The sequence below is a fragment of the Amblyomma mixtum genome, chromosome 7, assembly GCF_055824585.1.
Source record: "Amblyomma mixtum isolate Tamu chromosome 7, ASM5582458v1, whole genome shotgun sequence".
NCBI classification, from domain to species: domain Eukaryota; kingdom Metazoa; phylum Arthropoda; class Arachnida; order Ixodida; family Ixodidae; genus Amblyomma; species Amblyomma mixtum.
In genome coordinates, this window is record NC_143018.1 from 129,426,100 (window position 1) to 129,445,585 (window position 19,486).

At 44.9% G+C, this 19,486-nt stretch overlaps 1 pseudogene; it reads right to left on the reverse strand.

Moving 5' to 3' along the window:
• Positions 1–19,486, reverse strand: part of LOC149337572 (putative sodium-dependent multivitamin transporter) — a 60,272-nt pseudogene that overhangs the window by 15,534 nt on the left and 25,252 nt on the right.

Here is a 19,486-nt window from a genome sequence, read left to right on the forward strand (position 1 = left end):
AGATAGAAGTAGAGACAGCGTAGCCCGGGAGTTAAATGAAGCCTTCTGTAAAAAAAGAAAGGGCTTGGAATGTGTCAGTGACGCGTCAAAATCATTGTACGGAAGTGAACTTGCCTTTTTAGAACTCCATTGCTAAGTTTTTATTGCTGACTATGTGTGTTTCAATCATTCAGTATTTTCTGTTTCATCGTTTTATTGTTAAGGTCTGTGCACCTTTTTATCCCCACGATGTCATATTCAGCCAGTTTTTATTCTTTTCACAATTTCATTTCGTCAGTTTTTATCGGTTTTATTCTTGTTACCCGCTATTGATGTTTTATCCGTTTTTATGGCTCTTTACACCTTGTTACTTTCACTGTTCATAGTCATCAAACGTATCTCTTTTTGTTATCATCCCTTGTTTGATTCAGTTGAATTTTAGCTTGTTCACCCTGTTATGTTTCTTTCGCTTTTATGGCTCTTTACACCATGTGACGTTGACTGCATCTGATTATCTTTGCCACTGCCTTCCTATATAATGTCCGAGTTTCGCTGAATAAAAATTCAGTTGCCAGTACAGCGCTCTTTCCTGTCCCTTCTTCGTTTCGCCTTCGGGCTTCTTTCGCGCTGTTTTCACTCATATCTCTTTTAACAACCTTGGAATGGCCTGAATCCAACTTTAGGAGTGGCCTCTCGCAAATAATAATATAAGACCAGCACGTATGCTCATCTACCAGGTTTATGGAAGTGTCTAAACATCGGAGACAGCCATCTTTTCGAACCTCCGTCGAGAGACCCTATCAGCGCCTCCGGCTGTCATGTGGCTCACTGGTGCTGAGAGTAAGAAATCAAATGCGTAAAGAAAACACTTGGGAAGATGAAGAGACGTCTTGAAGTGGCAAAAGCATGCTTGTCGCATGGAATGGAGGAGGAGGATAAACTTTATTTCCGCTGACAAATGTAGCAGATGGTGTGGGGTTATAGCCCCATCAAGTGGCCATGAGCCCGTGCCGTTCCGCGACTTCTAGGGCTCTTGTCACAACCCGGATCTTTGTGTCCGAGTTGGACCTGAGCAATGCGACCTTCGACTCGTCTGAATTCGAGAGCTGCAAGCCTCGAGGAGGAGAGTGCCGACGGCAAGCCCAGAGTATGTGGGATAGATTGGCATGTTATGGAAAAACTTGCCGTCGCAGACAAGGCCAGCCGTGTGCTCTCGCTTAGGGCCCTTTTTACAGTAAAAACGCACAAAGAAGTCAATCCTTTCAGAGCAATAGTCGAGGACAAGGGCTCCTGGCAAAGGGAGGTGGCAGACTTCTTGCAGACACATCTTGGTGTTCTTCCGATCGACGACCCGTTCAACATAAGTGACTCTTCTGAGGTGATTGAATTTTTGAAGACGACGCATCCTTTGACGTGCATCTAAGTCGACGCAGCGGATATGAACTGTAAAATTCCCCATATTGCGGTGCAAAAAGCGGTTGAGGCCAGCATCGAAAAATATGGCCTCGTCCGGTTTCAGAATACTTGTGGGACGTCAGTAGCCGTGTTCATTGACTTGCTTCAGGTGTATTTCAGAAGTGTGTCTGTTCAAGATGGAGGTGTGCTTGACACTCAGGGCAAAAGGGGCTGTGCAGGCTCGTGTATTGCGCCAATTCTTTCAGACCTGGTTTTGGCGCCAGGTGACAGAGATTTCGAACAAGAGCTTATGAGTTGAGGGTTTGCGAAGTGTTTTTGTTACATGGATGATTTCTTACTCTTAGCACCTGTGAGCCACATGATTGAGCTGGAAGCGGTGATAGGGTCTTTCGAAGCGGCGCACGTAGGCATGGCGTTCACAGTGGAGGTTCGAAAGGATGGCTGTCTCCAATTCTAAGAAAGCTGAAACAGCTGATGAGCTGCGCTAAAATTTCGCTTTAGGAAGTAATGTAATCGTCGGCAAATTTTTTGCACGCAGAGATGAACTCTCTGCAGATTAAGGCTGCTTAACTGGGAGCAATAGTGTGATAGTGCCGCGAACCTTGCATGCTCATTAACTCTCGCTACTGCATGAAGCGCACCCAGAGATACCCGGAAGAAGATGGTGGCAAGGTCACGCGTGTCATGGCTTCTCTCGACAAAGAAGCAAAAGAAACTCTTCCGAATTGTCAAGTGTGTCAGAGTACCCGTCTAGCAAAGTCAGCCGGACCTCTGCAACCTTGGAGGTGTGCAACGAAAGTTTGGGAAGGGGTTCACGCTGACTAGGGTGCAAAAAGCGGTGTAAACCTACTAGGTTTTGGAGACGTGTACACTAAGTAGATCGAAGTGTTCGCTATGAGATAAACGACAACCGCCAGAACTCTGAAAAAGCTGGACACAGTTCGCAGCCTACGGCTCCCCCGAAGAAGTTATTAGTGACAACGGCCAATAATTCCTTTAGGATGAATTTCGAGGGTTCATGAGGCACAAGAGTATCAAACACACAAGAACACATCCGTATCATGCTGCTTCAAATGATGCCGCAGAAAGCCTTGCAAGAACGACCAAGGAAGCTCTCCTAAAAGAGGTACTGAGCGATGGAAATGCTGGAGTGAAGTGTACAATACAAGAACATTTTGAACCAATTTCTTTTTTTTTTATAGAAACACCCCGCACTCGATGACTTCGCGGACACCTGCTGAAGTTTTCCTCAAGCGCCTGCCCTGAGTTCCACTGACCCTTCTGGAACCAAGGTTTGCAGGAGACGTCTTGGAAGGTGTGACACGAGACACGGAACGACGTACTGAACGAAGACGATCTGAAGAATTCTTCTCCGTCCGTGATGGAGTCTACGTAAAGAACACACGAGGTGAGCCTGCGTCTTGGGAAGAAGGTACTGTCGAGTAAGTTGTTAGCACAGGAACATACATAATTATTGCTCAAGGGCGACTACAGTTCACTTATGTCGATCACTTGCGGCCAAAAAAAACTACGGTGCAGACAGAAGCGATCGGTCTAGGAAGCTCAGAAGTTCCGAAACGCCTTGTTCAAAACATCTCATCTCTAGAGGTCTTTTCCTGATTCCCGAAACATGGAAGCGAGGTACAAAGCCTATCTTCTCCAAGAAGAGATCCAGCTCGGGTACCCTCACGAGAGCCAAGGGCGTTCGGTGACGAGCAGACACCAAAGAGCCTATCCCCAAGACCATCAAGAGATGCACCAACAGTTGCAGGAAGAGAGAGTTCTGAACTTAACAAGGCCGGTTCCAGCCTTACAGCTGATGAGGAAACTAACCCTGCAGAAAACCACTCATCAGTCCCATTACTCCCACGAAGCACGCGGGTGTGAACCCCCCCCCCCCCCCCCCCCCTCCCCGGGAGATGCGCTGCAGAAAACTACAGGAAGAACCAAAGTAGAAATTGTAATGGCTTTTGTTTCATTGAGAACAGAAGAATGTGATATCTGATATCAGTTCAGGCGCACAACCAAGCCGTAGTACTGTATTGATAAGCGCTATACAAGCAGAGGCGTCTGCGAATAAAGCCCACTTTCCTTTCTGCCCTGGCTGCCTCTATTAGTGGCTTTCCTTGGCCACGATAGAACAGAGACGATTGATAAATGTTGCTCGGCTTGGAGTATGACGCACTCGTAATGCTCCCTGTGAGTCGTGCACTATGGCCACGTCCGAAAAAATTTCTCATGTTGTTGGTGGAGGCTGTTTCGTGCTAGTAGAACAAGAGTTCCTTATGGGCTTGTTTTTTGGAAAGTGGAAAAGCGTATGTACGGCAGCAACGACCTTACAGACAATTAGGTTAGTTTACCCAGTGGTCACTTAAGCCTTATTTACACCTTGCGCTGAGCAGTAGTTCGAAATAGTTTCTATGCATCTCATGCAGCACAGTGCCGCTTTATTATTCAACTACCTGAGCTAGTTACGCATCTCAAAACACGAAACGTTTAGTCACAAAAGAACCTTCGTGTAAACTCACTTCACGCGAAAACGCAACCAGTATTCTGCAGTGACGAACGCAGATCCAGGTATATTTTACGAGGATAGACGTTATCCAGTAATCTCACGGAACGCGTGACTGTAGTAAAGATAGCACTCGGCTGCCTTTTTTTTTGTTCGTGTTCCCTTAACTTCGTTGTGGCAAAAGGAAATAGCAGTTATCGAATTTCAAACGCATGCCTCAACCATGCCGTGCGCGAATGGATGAACGAAAGAGTGATGAAAAGAAGAGAAAGAGGAGCGTCATATAGAAGAGGCAAGAATTACTTTTGACAACCTGAAGTTGTTGAGCGTTCACTGAAATCGGATGCCATACTGGTGTCCTTTGCACTTAGCCTTCGCCGAAACGCGTACGGTGTGCGCGGTATTTATTTCTGCGCCCTCAAACGCCATGGGAGATCCTGTCAGCAGGTGGCCAGAAGGCGCGTCAATAGGCGGCATTTTATTCCGCGTTCTTGTGCTCAGCAGTCTTTCCTAAAAACCCTGCCAAACCGGTAGGAATTTTTAGCTGGGCAAGAATAACAGTTACAAAAAACTAATTGGATAAAAATTTCGAATTATCAAACAAGCTTAATAGTCTCCAAAGCTTAAATTTATTGAAACTCCTTAGGAAAGAAAAGCTTGTTAAGTAAAAGTCGAGCTGTGCGGGAAGAGCTGGGGCGATCTGACTTTTTATTACTTGTGCTGCTATTCACGCGGAGCCTCGGTTTCCATTTCTGCTCATTAGGAGGATGGTGCCGGGTATAAAATATTTTCAGGTGCTTCTATACGGTAAATTTAATTGTATGGTCTGCGCTTGTGAGGTAAACCGGTAATTAGTGTGCATTTTTCAGCCGGGTGAGAGGCGGCTCTGACCAGCTCACAGGTCGAGGACCAAGTCCATATCCTCAGCCGCGAAAGCGGGTCGCACCAGCCAACGGAGTGCCTGAGTGTATGACCTGGAAAGTCAATCTTCCGCTCCTAAAATATTTCCTCCACCAACATAACCTTGAAACACGTGACGCTTCGAGAATTCACTGGAACTGGTTTGCTGAGAAAAGTTTCGTACCATTTGCACCTCCAGGTTTAGTATGTTCTCTTTATCATCTCACAGGTGCGCAAGGTGTCACTTTGTGAGTATTATATCGGATTCAACCTTGGCCAGAAGCGTTTAGGTATGTCTTTCAAGAGTTTTTAAACAGAATAGCCTTTGTCGCATAAATTTTCACTGTCTCCTTGGCACTCCAGCTGGCTGATTGGCGCATGCAGTTTTTCTCTGATAAAAGTGATTTTCGTGATAGTTTGGCAAACATACACCTGTTTTTTACGTTACAGGATCTGATGCCCTGCAAACACTGAAAAAATAGTGGTAGAAACATCAAGAAAATACCTTCTTTCTCTGCTTCGATCTAGGCCCCTTACTTTTTTTAACTCACTAGCCGGCATCTTCAAACTTCTACAAGGTTATTAGAAAAGCGGCCTTCAGCATAAAGGAAGTCGCTTTCTTTATATTACGTGTTTCTTCTTGTTAAGACCTTTGTAAGTAGAAAGAGGGTGAGTTTTGCAAACACTGCTGGTGTACTCACTGCACTTCATACGGTACAGGCGTGGAACAAGTCGCATTGTTGGCGCAGGCCTGTTCAGATGAGCCAATGTCACTGGGGATCGAGTATGCTTCGATTGTGTTGTGGGCGCACAGGAGGAGGGTGGTGTTCACCGTGAGTGGCTCCACTGCGGACAATGTTCTGCCCACGGTCTGCCAGAGGACAAGTGCGAAGACGAATGACGTTGCTACGGCGGTGCCCTGCGATGAATTATTACAGTTTATGGCCTTTCTTGTGTGCTATACGACTTTTAAGCAGGGACGTCGGGAAGAATGCAGTCATTGACCTAACATGATATCACGATGCAGAAAATAACTGCACATAAAATCGCTAAAATTTCGGCATTTTCATATTTTTTGCCAATTCGCCAGCAAAGCGAAAGGGAAATGCATGTCACGACCTTAGGCGTAAACGCACCGCGTTTAGAACCGCGTTTAGCAGCGCTCACTCATACTTTCGATGGCTCAGTGCAATTCAGTGGAACGTCTGCCGTACGTCAGAATTTCTTGTGTTTTCAGAGTTCGTATCCAAGAGTGCAATGTGTTTTCTCTCTATAAATGACTCGAAATGCTGGGTTGAAGATGCAAAACATATTTGCAATGAAAGTTGAAGGAAGCCTTTTTGAAGCTGTGCTATCGACGCGCAGCATATACTTTGCCTTGTTGCCCCTACCTAACAAGGGCGCAGAAAAGCTTGGCGTACTCATTCTTGACTTTACTTTTAGAGCACGGAATGCATTCATGATGACTTGGATATGTGGAAGTGTGCGTAATTGCAAAGTTACGAAGAGTGCTGTGCGAGAATCTTGCTCTGACACGACGTCGTTCATTATTTCTCCCGAAATATTATAATTTTTCACTAGAAATATACTATCGGCTTACTGAACGATTTTAGCATACCATAAAAAAACAAATTAGGATATTGAGGTAGTTTGATCGCTCATGGAATAACCTAATTGCTAGAGTAGAGGAATAAGAGCAGTATGCTTCATTTTTATACACAACACCACTGCGGAGAAAATGTTGCTTTCACAACCCAAAGCGTGCATTCGATGATCAGCTATGAACTGCTTATGCGCCAATAAACCAAACACAACACAACATAACTCAGCTATGAAGACATCAATATTGTAGGAAAGCATGAGAGACTATTCTAGGCCATGTTTATCTTTTACATAGTCTTAAATAGTTTTATAGATTACTTTTGTTTAATTTCTCAAGATAAAAATGCGCATTAAACTGCTGCATGCGACGCAGCTTTTGCATTAATGTGCATGCATGAGCGTGATTGCTTTGTGCTGGAGCTAATGCTGTCAGGTTGGCCCATTCAAATGGTGAAGTACGAAGATATTCATACAGCTTAATGCTTAGTAAGTAAGAGCTGCGCTACGCTTAACAAACAAAATACTTCTTTCATAAACACAGAATTATCAGATAAAGCCAACAAAGCTGTTTTGCTGCGAAACAGCAGGGTATTTAGAAGTGCAAGATGCCTGGCTAGTTGGTATTGCATAATGAAATAAAACAGCGCCACGGACGGCCTTGCACAGCGTCCGTGTCTGTGTTTTACTCCTCCGTGTTTCGTCCCGTCCCTTGCGCTGTTTTATTTCATTATGCAGGGTATTCCCCTCATGAGTCAATAGGGAAAAAAGCTAGACACGATGCTTCAACTTCGGGATTGAAAACGTGGCTATGAAAGGAACTGTGTATCGCAGGAATCCTACAAGGTTCTCCATCTTCAGCAACATGAAAAGATAAAAGCAGGCGCATGAATCTGATGCGGCTCGCTATCGCCATATCAGGCAGACGTGTTGCATTTCGAAAGGCCAAATGTCTTGCTTGTTTCCCAAGACTTCTAGGGGAGCGTTTTGATCAACAATAGTTCAAAGAGAGGACGTGAACACTGACAACCTTTTTTGCAACCAGAAACTGCTAAATGAAGAAAATAAAACACACAAGCCAAGAATAAAAATTAAGCTTGATATAATAGATCCGGTGCATGGTGTTGCATGCACGTGCTTGCGTACTGCGTCTCATTCTAATAAAAAAATGGAAACGAAATGACTCAGTTACTTGGAGTTGACCGAGGTAGATAGATCAAATATAGAAAATTTAGCGGGGGCTCCAATAGAGTCCAAAAGGCTGTGCAAATTCAACCTTCTTGCTAGTCCTTAAGAGGTTACTTTAGCAAACCATTGAATTGGGTGTCGCTTGTGCACAAGTTAAATCTTCTGTTGTATGTTTAGTAAATCTTCCGCGCTTTTATGTTGTCCGTTTAAGTGGCGCACTCTGGTGTTCGCCCAGAGGAGACAGATGGCCACGGCCACCAAGCCGGCGAACGGCCCGGCCGCAGCGCTGTAGAGGGCCATCAGTACCTGTCCGAAAGAAAACGACTTTGGTTAGGCGGTGTACCACACCTTGCTGCTCCGTAATAATAAAATTATTTGCGATACTCCCCGGTGCCCATTCGAAGAGCTAAGTACGGAAGCTGATGCCTTTACCATACTTCTCTTCAGCGCAAGGTGAAACGCAAATTACTGCAGTCAACTACAGTTTTTGCGGTTTCTGTTAGAGTCGTCGAAGAATGGCTAGTGTCACGATTGAAATGCAGGTTGATAGAGAAAGTGATGAGTGTGCCAGAGAAAATAAAAGCCTGGATGATGCAACTTATTTCGCAAGCAAAATAAATCACGAACAGAATGCGTAACATTCTATAGATTACTCGCATTACGGTTACCTCCTGAGTATTTTGGTCCCTTTGGTTAAAGCTACAACCAACTAGGATCGTAATGATTTTTTTTCAGTAAAGCGAAGTTGACGTAGGATTAACTGTTTATCTAGTGTGCACGGCTTTCACCCTTACCGTGGCCGCCGATCCGAGGTGAGGAACCAGGACAGCGAAGCCCGTCATTAGCGCACCGCTGGTAATCTCTGCGCATAAAGGAAATTGAGATATAAATTGAAAAATATAACAAAGGACAATTGTTGCTGCTTGTTTGTTTATTTTTAGGTTTACTTATTATTAGCATTCTTTACTTTTTGAATATACTGCAGGCGCACATTATCCAGGCTCCAGTGGCATAATAACGCGACCATTATTTCATCGTTGAAAAGGGCAATCTATTTCAAACACAAGCCGCAGGCACGCATTTGTCCATTAAACATTGTCGATGAAATATACTTCCGACGCCTTATTATAATAATATGCTTGAAGAAGAGATTTCCAGTCTACTCATACGTAGGTATGCTCAAGTAATACTTTTGCTTGGGTAATTGGTTCATAATTTTAAGGGTTCTTAAGATGATGGCAAAAGGTAAATGAGACAAAGTAGGTAGATAAAAGAATTGGACCGGTAGATGTAGTTTGAGGGCAAAATCTTCGCCTAAAATAGTTTGTGAGCTCAATACTGGTCCGTGGTTTGCCTGGTGCGTCATCTTCGTCCTCTGGCATCTAATTTAAGACAGGTGTTGAAATGATTACTTCTCTTTGCAAATTTCTGCGCAGAAACTAAATGGCATTACTTTCTCGGCATGGAGAAAGAATATAAATTCTATTTCAGCCATGAAGCTCACAGGTCAGTGAAGTTACTGTTGTCGTGGGATATACACCTGACATGATTTTTTTTTATAATTTGAAGTGAATTTCACATTTTTCGATTGAGAGTCCCGTATACTGCAGACATGTTCGAGATTACGCAGATGAGCGTTTTATATTGAAATGTGATTGAGATGTATGTCCGCCTACGTTTCGTTCCTTATTTTTGAAACAAGAATATTACAAATGCTGAAAAAGCAGCCCATTGCTCGCATAATGCTGATTAGCCTGCTATCGGTTCGTTTGTCTCCTCTCCCGAACATTGTGTTTCTAGCATCGCTGCACGTCAACGACGCGTCAACGGTCCTATTTGGGCCCCGCTGCTTCATTCTAATTTAGCTTGTCCACTACTTCTTATGTAGAATTTTGCGAAGAATATGTTGTGGTTTTACCAAAAAATAGGCTTAGTTAGCGTCAAAATGCCGCGACTTATAACATTTTACAAAAGTACTCTTCACGTGGCTTTTTTTTCCCGCTAAATTTTGTTGATGTTTGGGATTCGAGTTGGAAGCGGTGAGGATAATCTGAAACAACATCAAAATATGGGTGAGTCCCGTGCTTCAGGGCTGATATCACAAGCGCTCAGCTTAATGCACGTTTAAAAGGAAAATCGCTATGTTTTGCTCGATGTCTTAAACAGACCATTGTATATAAAATCGCCTCCAAAAATAAACAATTAGGCCTAGTTGGAACCAAGTATTTAGAGATGTGCCGCATAAAATCATGACACGGCGGGGCGTGAAAAACATTGCTGTTTGAACTGCAATTCTCTGTGCCACGGAAATCACAAGTGAGGTAGGCTTACAGAGTTACCTGTTCTTATAAAGTCTCTCAAGTATATGGCTTATGTGATGTGATCAGTGTAACCATCAGGGCAACTTGGAGCCTCATACGGGTGGGGACCCAGAGATGCACGCATCTTGAAAAATGCATCTCGAACCTACCAGCATCGGAACTCAAACCTTGAACCTCCCGAATCTCCCATTACGCCCGAAAGTGCGTCGGATTCTCAGTATATGAGCTCTAATACGGCTGCGATATTTCTTGATCCCAAGGAGCTAACGTTGAACCATTCGTGCTACTAATCTCTAGTCGTTATTTGATTTTTACCGCTATATAAGAGAGAAATGAGCAGCTTTTCATATTAGTAAGACATCTTGGCTCTTCTAAAGGAAACGTGTTGTGCATATGTTCAGATATCAGTATTGAATGCGTTGCTGGTTGCGATAGATTTGTGCACGCAAAACTTACAAATTCACTACAATATGTATTCATAAATAGAACGGTGATCCTAGCACTGCAATACAAGCAAGAAATCCAAGCAGAAATGGTAGGGAGGCAGGAAAACACAATATTTTCGTTCCTATGCTGGCAAGCAGGGCAAGAAGAATTTTGAGCCATTATGCGGGGTAAGCACGCCTAAGCATTAATGACTAATACTTAAGCAATCTTTGAATATTTGATGCCGTTATCTTCATAAGCATCTCAGGGGTAGCACAACCGCGATTGATTGGCGGCCTAGGCAAAGGTCAACGATGTTCCTAACTTCCACATCACTGCAGCGTAAAGAAGACGAGCACAAAGGAAGAAAACACTTACGACACGGACAAACGTGTCGTAAGTGTTTTCTTCCTTTGTGCTCGTCTTCTTTACGCTGCAGTGATGTGGAAGCAAAGTAACCAACTTGCCCAGAAGCTCGTTTTACTAAAGATGTTCCTAACAATCATTAAAATAGAACAAATCAATGAAGTATTCGACAAAGCAACAATTTAGAGAGGAAACAGTATACCCAGAGTAGGCAATGCTAGGAAACGTATTCACTGAGGTGTTTACTCATATGCTTTAGAAAGAAACGCACCAGGAAGGAGGAGAAGGAAGAAGAGGAAAGGTAGGGAGGTTAACCGGAAGAATAATCGGTTTGCTATCCTACACGGGGAGAACTACGGGGAGGGGATAGAAAAAATTGAGAGAGAAAGGAGAGTAGCAGAACATTTATGTCACCATGAAAAGTTAACATTCGTTAAAGTGACAACCTAGCATGCAGGCCAGAAGTTCGCAAGAAGCGGAGCAGTGCCTTGGAGGCCTTCAACGCCGAGGATCGCCACGGCCAGCGGACGAGAATCTTCGTTTCCGTCAGTGGCCGTGGATTTAGACGCTCCAGCGCACGGCTGAGAGAGGGCAGTCACAAAGAATGTGGGATATAGTCTCGTCATACCCGCAGATGGCACATGCATGGCTATTAACCGTACCGATTTAGAAATAGTTATGGTTGGTGAAAGCTGCACCAAGCCAATGGCGACACAGCAAAGTTTCTTCACTTCGTAGTAGGCTGGATGGAAGTCAGAGCTTCAGATCTGGGTCCAAAGAGTTTAAACGTGAATTGGAAAATTGGCCGGAATTCCACGCGGCAAGCGTGACGTCGCGCGCAAGTGCACGAAGCCTGCCCGCTGCGTTCGGTCTTGAAATGGGGATCGACACAAAATCGCCGTCGTGGGGAGCAGTTCGCGCGACATCATCCGCGCGGGGACTGCATGCTATGCCGCTGTGCTCCGTTAGCCATTGGAAGATAATGTCAAGTCCTTTATTGATGGCAGAGTGACGTAGTTGTCGAATTTACTCGACCTGTTGGCCTTAGAGGGCAGCTTTGAAGTCGATGAAAAAAGACCACTACTGAGGGCGCTGATGATTGATGTGTTCAATGGCAACACCAAGAGCGGTGAGTTCTGCACCCTTCGAAGAAGTCTGGTGAGCTATCCTAACCCTAATTTCTGTAGTCCTTGCGGAGATGACCACGGAGCCTAAAGAACTGATAAAGTTCATTGAGATGCAGACATGCACCCGGTTTGCATGGTGCTCATGGAAATATTCTGTCTTGTTTTAGTTATATCTGTGATAAGTCGATCTTCTTCCTGATGCCAGGTATTGAAACAAGCACACGGGGATTGTGCAGGCATCAAAGTGGCGATGATGGTCTACAGGCTGCTGTGAACTTGGACGGCAGAATGGCGCGATGTTCATCAGTGACGTCTGTAAACGATGTGCGCGGCCTGTTAACAGGAAGACTAGCAAGATGGTGAGAGCGAACCCGGGATGTATGTCTGAAATGTGCACTCAGTGCATCAACTTTTAGGTAGGTAGGGATTGGATGCTCCTGGGCGATGAATACAGATGCGGCCGTAGAGGCACATTTCGGCAATCCTAGGCAAGTCTGGAGAGCTTGAACTTGAACGTTTTGCAGACTTCGTATGTTTGTTTTTTTGAATGCTTCCAAGTGCATGGAGCCTGTAGTGAACAAATCCAATGAATAAGGCGTTGTAGAGCTGCATCATCGACCGCACTGACACTGCCCACGACATTCCCCCAAGAAAAGCGAGAACATGAAAATCGCTGTCAGTCTCTTTTTCATGTACGAATTATGGGGGGTCCATTACAGATTTCGGTCGATGATTACTTCCAGAAACCGATGGCTCTTTACGTAGGATATTTCTGTGCCTTTTATGCATACGGTATAATGAGACATGTTCTTCCATGTAAAGGCAAAACACGACCAGTTTTCGGCTGAAATCTGTAGGCCTTGCAGGTGAAGGTAGGCCGCAAGAATACTTGACGCCTTTTGAAGTCTCGCTCAATCGTCTGGGCACGTAACTCCGGCTGCCCAGATACAGATGTCGTCCGCATAGACTGAGAGTTGCGCCGACTGTGGTAGTATGACCTACCATAGCATAACCCTACGGGGCTGAAATACAGTAGAGAGATAAAGGCTAGAAATGACGCTGAGAACTGCAGAGCCAAGTATAGAAAGTATCTGAGTAAAAACGCGAGTTTATACTTCTGTGAATCTAGACATAAGTTATTAGCAGGATATGAAATAAACTAATACAAGTTCTGCTGGTCTAATAGAAAGCGTACAAAAAGAAGAAAAGCTTTTTTATTTCAGATCACCTTTGGTAGAAAAAAATATAATCAAGAATAGCCGAAACTGAGATAGCCTTAAGAGCTTATGTGAAGCGTCCCGAAATAACATCGGCATTATTGGCACACGATGTAAGCAGAAGAAGATCATCGCCAGAAAACGCTGCCCTGAAAAGTACTCACTCAGCTGCTGCTGTGAACGTTACATTCTTATCCTCAAAGATTAGTTGTTGCCAGGTACACATGTTCAAAGGCAGAATGTTATGAATTCAGGTGCTAGGTCTAGCTGTGAGTTATTTGGAAGCAATGCGCCTTTAAATTATCATCTCAGATTGAAGGCAGGCGCAGATTGCCTCTTGAGATTCACGCGAATAGTGCTGTAATTTTCACTGTACGATCTGCGCACTACACCTTCCTCAAATATGCAATATTCTGCTTTGGATGCAATGTTGACGTAATCAATGTGGTGTCATATTTGTTTTTTCAGAATTACAGATTATAACTTGGCTTGTCCTCAATGATTATGCTTTGAATGATGTTTTTTTCTGCGTCTACGCCTTCGCTGCACGTTTGTCGGCATTGAGTTGGGTACTTGTTCAGCGCTTGCTCCCAGGAGCTATTTTCTTCTTGATTATAAATAAAATTCCTCCCGTTATTTGCTTTCAAACAAAATTATGTACCCCGCGATGGCAGCTACACCCAGCTGCATTTCAGGATTGGGAAGCGTGTCTGTGGTGACAGAAGCGATTGCTCGAAAAAGAAGAGCAGTCACCACAATTGTAACCTCTATTAACCCTCGTTATCAACAAATTACTGTTGATTGGCCCAGCAATACATAGAGGGCGCGTACAATCAAATAAAACATATTTTTCTTTAGGAATTGCCAATGTAACCTTACCCTTCATAAATTACCGGCAAAATAAAGGTTTTTTTTCTCGCTCTCTCTCTCTCTTTAGGCACAGTTCAGCCACGGGGGCAACAAACCCAGTAAGGAGCAGAGTCCGGGATTTATTGCTTTCGACCGGTGCTTTTTGATGCGGTAGCATTTCCGTGTCGTCCTCCAATAACCCTCGCGTTTCTTCCTAAAGAAAATGTTCCGATTCGTCAAGATGGCCCGACATCATCAGCATCGCCAAATTGGAAAATCTGAGGTCTGTATTGTTCCAGTTTCTCCCTTGGAGTAAAGATCAGGTTCTTCTTCTTCTTCTTCTTTGCACCACAGGTGCACCGCCAGAGACGGTTGGTAACTCGAACTGAAGCTCTTCGCACCAGGGGTGCCACGTCAGAGACGCTCTTGTGATCAGTTGACACGCAGGGATAAAAAATGGCAATAACTGAGGTTTATGTACAGATATTTACAGCGTACAGAAGTTTAGACACTCGAGACAAATTAACGGCACAAGGACAAACAACAAAAAGGGCGGAACTGGCTAATCACTAGGGGAGGCCCCTACTCGGCGTTGCCGAAGATGCGTTGCATCTCACCTTAGCGCAGAACCCCGCTTACGGTTCCGGGGTCCAGTTTTAAAGCCCTAAAGGCCCGGCCCACATTCCGTAGCTTCCAATCATGTTGCGCTCTTAACATGATTGGCCCATCCAGGGCATGGCCAGCCCTCCAGCTTCCGTAAGGTAGAGCACTCTCTCCACCACAAAATAAAAACAAACACAAATAGTCATTCGTGCCAGCACGTGCGCGAATCGGTACCGCGGGGCGGGGTGGGCACCCGTACTTCTTGGCGCGTTCGCGAGCGGCCGCGTTCCGATGACCCCCGCGAACGCTACCGATACCTTACACGCCCTTCCCAAGATTCTACAAAGGGCCCAAATGGCACTTTTAGAATTACAAACAAAAGGGATCGGTGTCTGACACGAAACTACCCTTCGTGTGACATAACATAAATAAAACGTACACATTCAAATGCGCGTTTCACACCTGTAAAACCAGCACATTCACCGAAGTCCAAGCTGTCGCGCTGCGACCCGCCGGTGACCGTCGAGTTCTCGACGCGCTGCCTCCTTGACCGGACGCAGTCCCGCGTCGCTGGACACCTGCCGTGGTCCTTGCGTCCTTGCCACCGTCTCTCCGCAGGTCCTTTCTAGAATGCTGCTGTTGCCTGACCGTCGCCTTTCTCCCTGCCTTCTTTTTCCTGCGCCGTCTTCCGATGGCCGCAGGATCCTGTCGGCTGCGCCAGTAAAGATCAGGTTCTTTCGTCTTCCTTATTGCACCAGCGGTGCCCCGCCAGAGACGGGTTGGTTTCAACTAGAAGACTGAAGCTCTTCGCACCAGCGGTGCCCCGTCAGAGACGGTCTCTCGATGATTCAAGACGCAGGGAGGAAGGGAAAACTTATGTACAGTTTATGTACAGCAATTTACAATAGATACAAGTTTAGGCACTGGAGAGACAAATTAACGGCACAAAGAGACAAAACAACAACAAAAAGGGCGGAACTGGCTAATCACTAGGGGAGGCCCCTAACTCGGCGTTGCCGAAGATGCGTTGCATCTCACCTTAGCGCAGAACCCCGCTTACGGCTCCGGGGTCCAGTTTTAAAGCCCTAAAGGCCCGGCCCACATTCCGTAGCTTCCAATCATGTTGCGCTCTTAACATGATTGGCCCATCCAGGGCATGGCCAGCCCTCCAGCTTCCGTAAGGTAGAACACTCTCTCCACCACAAAATAAAAACAAACACAAATAGTCATTCGTGCCAGCACGTGCACGAATCGGTACCGCGGGGCGGGGTGGACACCCGTACTTCTTGGCGCGTTCGCGAGCGGCCGCGTTCCGATGACCCCCGCGAACGCTACCGATACCTTACACTTGGATTATCCTTTGGGAGTGTACTAATCTTACCTACTCTTCCTCCTCGATTACCCAATAATCCACATTATTCCACAAACTAGTAGTAGTATGTTTATTTCGTCTTATTAGGTACAATATGCCCTCGAGGTGAGGCTAAAGGAGGAAGACCAAGCATACCTCCTGACAAGGCTTACACCCCAATTAACGCATCATGAAAACGGTAGCCGAAAGGACAAAAAAAAACGATGAGTAACGTTACGAAAGTAGAAAATAGTTAATGATAGACAATAATAAATATCAATTATAAATAATAATAAATAATAAATGCACTTTCAGGTTAAAAAAAAGGAAGACAAACACACACTCAAAAAACTTTACGTACAGAGTTAGCTGAAAGTTAGCCATGGGGGGGGGGGGCATTATTCAGTGTTTTCTTAAATATAAACACACTCTAACTTTCTAAATAAATCTGAATATGAGACTGGTAGGCATTACGCAATGTTAAAATTTGTTAATCAACCTCAATTCATTCATTATCCCCAATAATCCAGCTAATCCATTTTCTCAGACAGGCGAAGCTTCAAACATTTCAGGGATCCTTTGGGTTATGTTGAGGGTAGGCTAATTTCAAAATGTTATCGCATATCATTCCTTCTTAATATGACAAAGACAGCCCTAAGTTTTTATTTTTTAAATAAAATGTATTGTACAGAACATAGCGTCCGATTTCGCCTAGCAGCAAGGAGGTTCAATGGCACATTACCACCGGCTGTGCGCATCAGCATCCAGCTACACTCTGCTCACCCAGGAAATGCGTCACACTGCCAGCCTGGCGTTCGTTCAGCTTGAAATGGGGGGCCACGATGTCCACATAGAAAATGGCAGCATGCGAATTGATAATGGAGGAAATAGTGCTGGAAAGGAATAAAGAGCCCATTTTTGGTTCATTTCATTCCTATTTCTTTCATTGACCAGTATTCAACGCGCTTCCAAATGATCCTACCTGAACGAGGCGCCCAGTAGTCCTGCAAGGAACAAGCCCCGGAGACCAATGACATTTTCAAGGTTTTGTGCAATGTAAAGAGGAACCACCTGCAAGAACCAGCCAAGAAGGAATGTAATGTGAGCACTGATACCAAAGCAGTTGCCTATTGGATTGTGCATCCGCCGCGTATGGAGTTCGTCCCTCAGTGCCACATGAAATCAACTGGCTTCCACTGCGAGGGAACGTTGCCCGGTCTTGATGGTCCACTTCGCTGAGGTGAAATGCTTAGGCAATAGGTAGCTCACTCCTTCTTGCGCACACGAAAAACATATTCCGTCATGTCGCTTTTGGCCAAAGATGCCTTTCCGAACTAAAAAATTCAGCACCATTGTTATGAATGTGAAGAACGTTCTCAACAGGAGCAAGGGAGCTTGGTGGCTTGCGTGGTAGCCGAGAAACCGAGAGCAAAGCAGTTATAAGCGAGTTCAGGGAAACGCGTCTCCTCTTGAAATGCCACAAAGAAAAGTTGTACGGGTATTTCAAATAACGCCTTGAGAAATACTTCAGCAGAGCATTTTAATTCCTTTCGCTCTTGTTTTAGTCTTCTGATGGCCGTGTTTGTGTATCTCTGCTATAAGAGTATACCTTTAATTGATGTCTTTGAAACAGACATTCGGTCAAGTCAAATACCTTGAGGTAGAAGCAGTTACTGTAGACTTTATCGTTTTGTTCCTTATTTTAAAGCCTTCAGATAGTTTCTTTTTGTTCGAAAACAATGGTTACGTCTCAACTATGGAGTGGTTTGGTTTGGTTTATGGGGTTTGACGTCCCAAAGCGACTCAGGCTATGAGAGACGCCGTAGTGAAGGGCTCCGGAAATTTCGACCACCTGGGGTTCTTTAACGTCCAATGACATCGCACAGTACACAGGCCTCTAGAATTTCACCTCTATCAACTATCGACTACTCGGAAGAATGAAAGAAAGCACTCTGAAGTTACCCTTCCACTTATAACACGATTAATTAAGCCGGTTAATTAAGCTTCCTAAGAAGGCCTCGCTTTCATTCGAGCTCTTTCTCTCCCACCACGCCTGCTCTAGTTGCCCATCTCCTTTGACCTCTGGTACTCACCTTCGTGCAAAAGGACGCAGCAGCCCATCCTTAGACGTTTCCTCCTCATACTGTTAAATGACCGCATCGCTGCCCACGTTCCTGTTTTCGCCTGTTCTCACGAACTGCTCCTTCTTCGAAGAGCTTTCACTTTCTCCAAGCACTCCTCCATTTTCGTTTCCTCGCCCCCTCTTAAAAGTGACTGCCACGCCAATAAAGTCAGTAAAAACACGCTTTAAAATGTGTTGTCACGTTGGTGTTAAGCGCCCGAGGATCAACAGCGGCGTAGTCCAGGACGCGGAGCTTCCTCAAGACTTCCACAACACACATTTCTTCCTCTTCTTGATTGGCGCTTTCGTCAATATCATCCCGATCAATACAGCGTCACGTCACGTTAATATCGTCAATTTCGTCACGAGCGCTGGCGTCATTATTTCTTCCGAAACTACTGTCGCCTCTTGTAGTAGCGGGAGAAAATTGCTGTGGTGACAAAGAAAACTTAAATGTAGGAATATGAGCCTTCCGTAGGTGTTAATGGTTTAGTTCACATGTCAAGCAGCAATTAGTACCCGCAACCATGTTGTTCGATGTCAGCGCACGTTAAAGAACCCCAGGTGGTCGAAATTTCCGGAGCCCTTAACTACGGCGTCTCTCATAGCCTGAGTTGCTTCGGGACGTTAAACCCGAATAAACGAAACCAAACCATGTTGTTCTGAACACGCAGCTGCCAGGCTCCTCTAGCGCATGGACGGGTCTGAGGAAAAACGATCACTGACGAATTGTAATTCACGTATAGTATTAGAACAGGCTAAATTTATATTATGAATCTGCTTACATAATTACCAAAGCAATAGTAGTGAGTCAAGGCTACGGTCTTATGCGCTCTGGTACGAGACAGCAAACTGTGACCTTTGCATCGGCAGTGACCATAATGGTTACCTACGAGGTCTGTTAGAAAAGTATCCGACCTTTGGCCGACGAAAGAAACTGGCAAAACTGGAGCGTTGGAAACCTAATCACCCTCAATGTAGTCTCCCTGGGACTCCACACATTTCTCCCAGTGGTGCTGCCATTGTTGGAGGAATTCCGAAAAGGCGTCTGTCGGAATGGAGTTTAGCTCAACTGTCGTTGCAGCCACAATGTTGTCTCTTGTTTGTTTGTTCACACAAGAGACGACAATGTCTTGACTGTTTTGTTCACGTCCCTCCTATCCAGCCAACATGAGTCGTACTTTTCTTTATATTTTCATTTTTGGCATTCTGATAATAACTTGTTTCTACTCAGCGATGTTTGCAGCTTTTTCTTTTTATTTTTCAAAGTGCTCCAGTATCATTCTTTTGTAGCCGTGAATATTGTCTTTTCAGTACTCAGCGACCTTCAAACTCCTCTACGAACCTATTCCGTTTTCATTTTTCCTGGCGGATAATCTCCCACGACATAGGCAGTACTATTCAATATATGTATATAAGAGTATTGGTTTAGAACTTTGCACGTAACCGCACTCCCTTGAGGGAATAAACAGCAATCGTACAAGCAAGACACTAGAGTGAGATTTTAGTC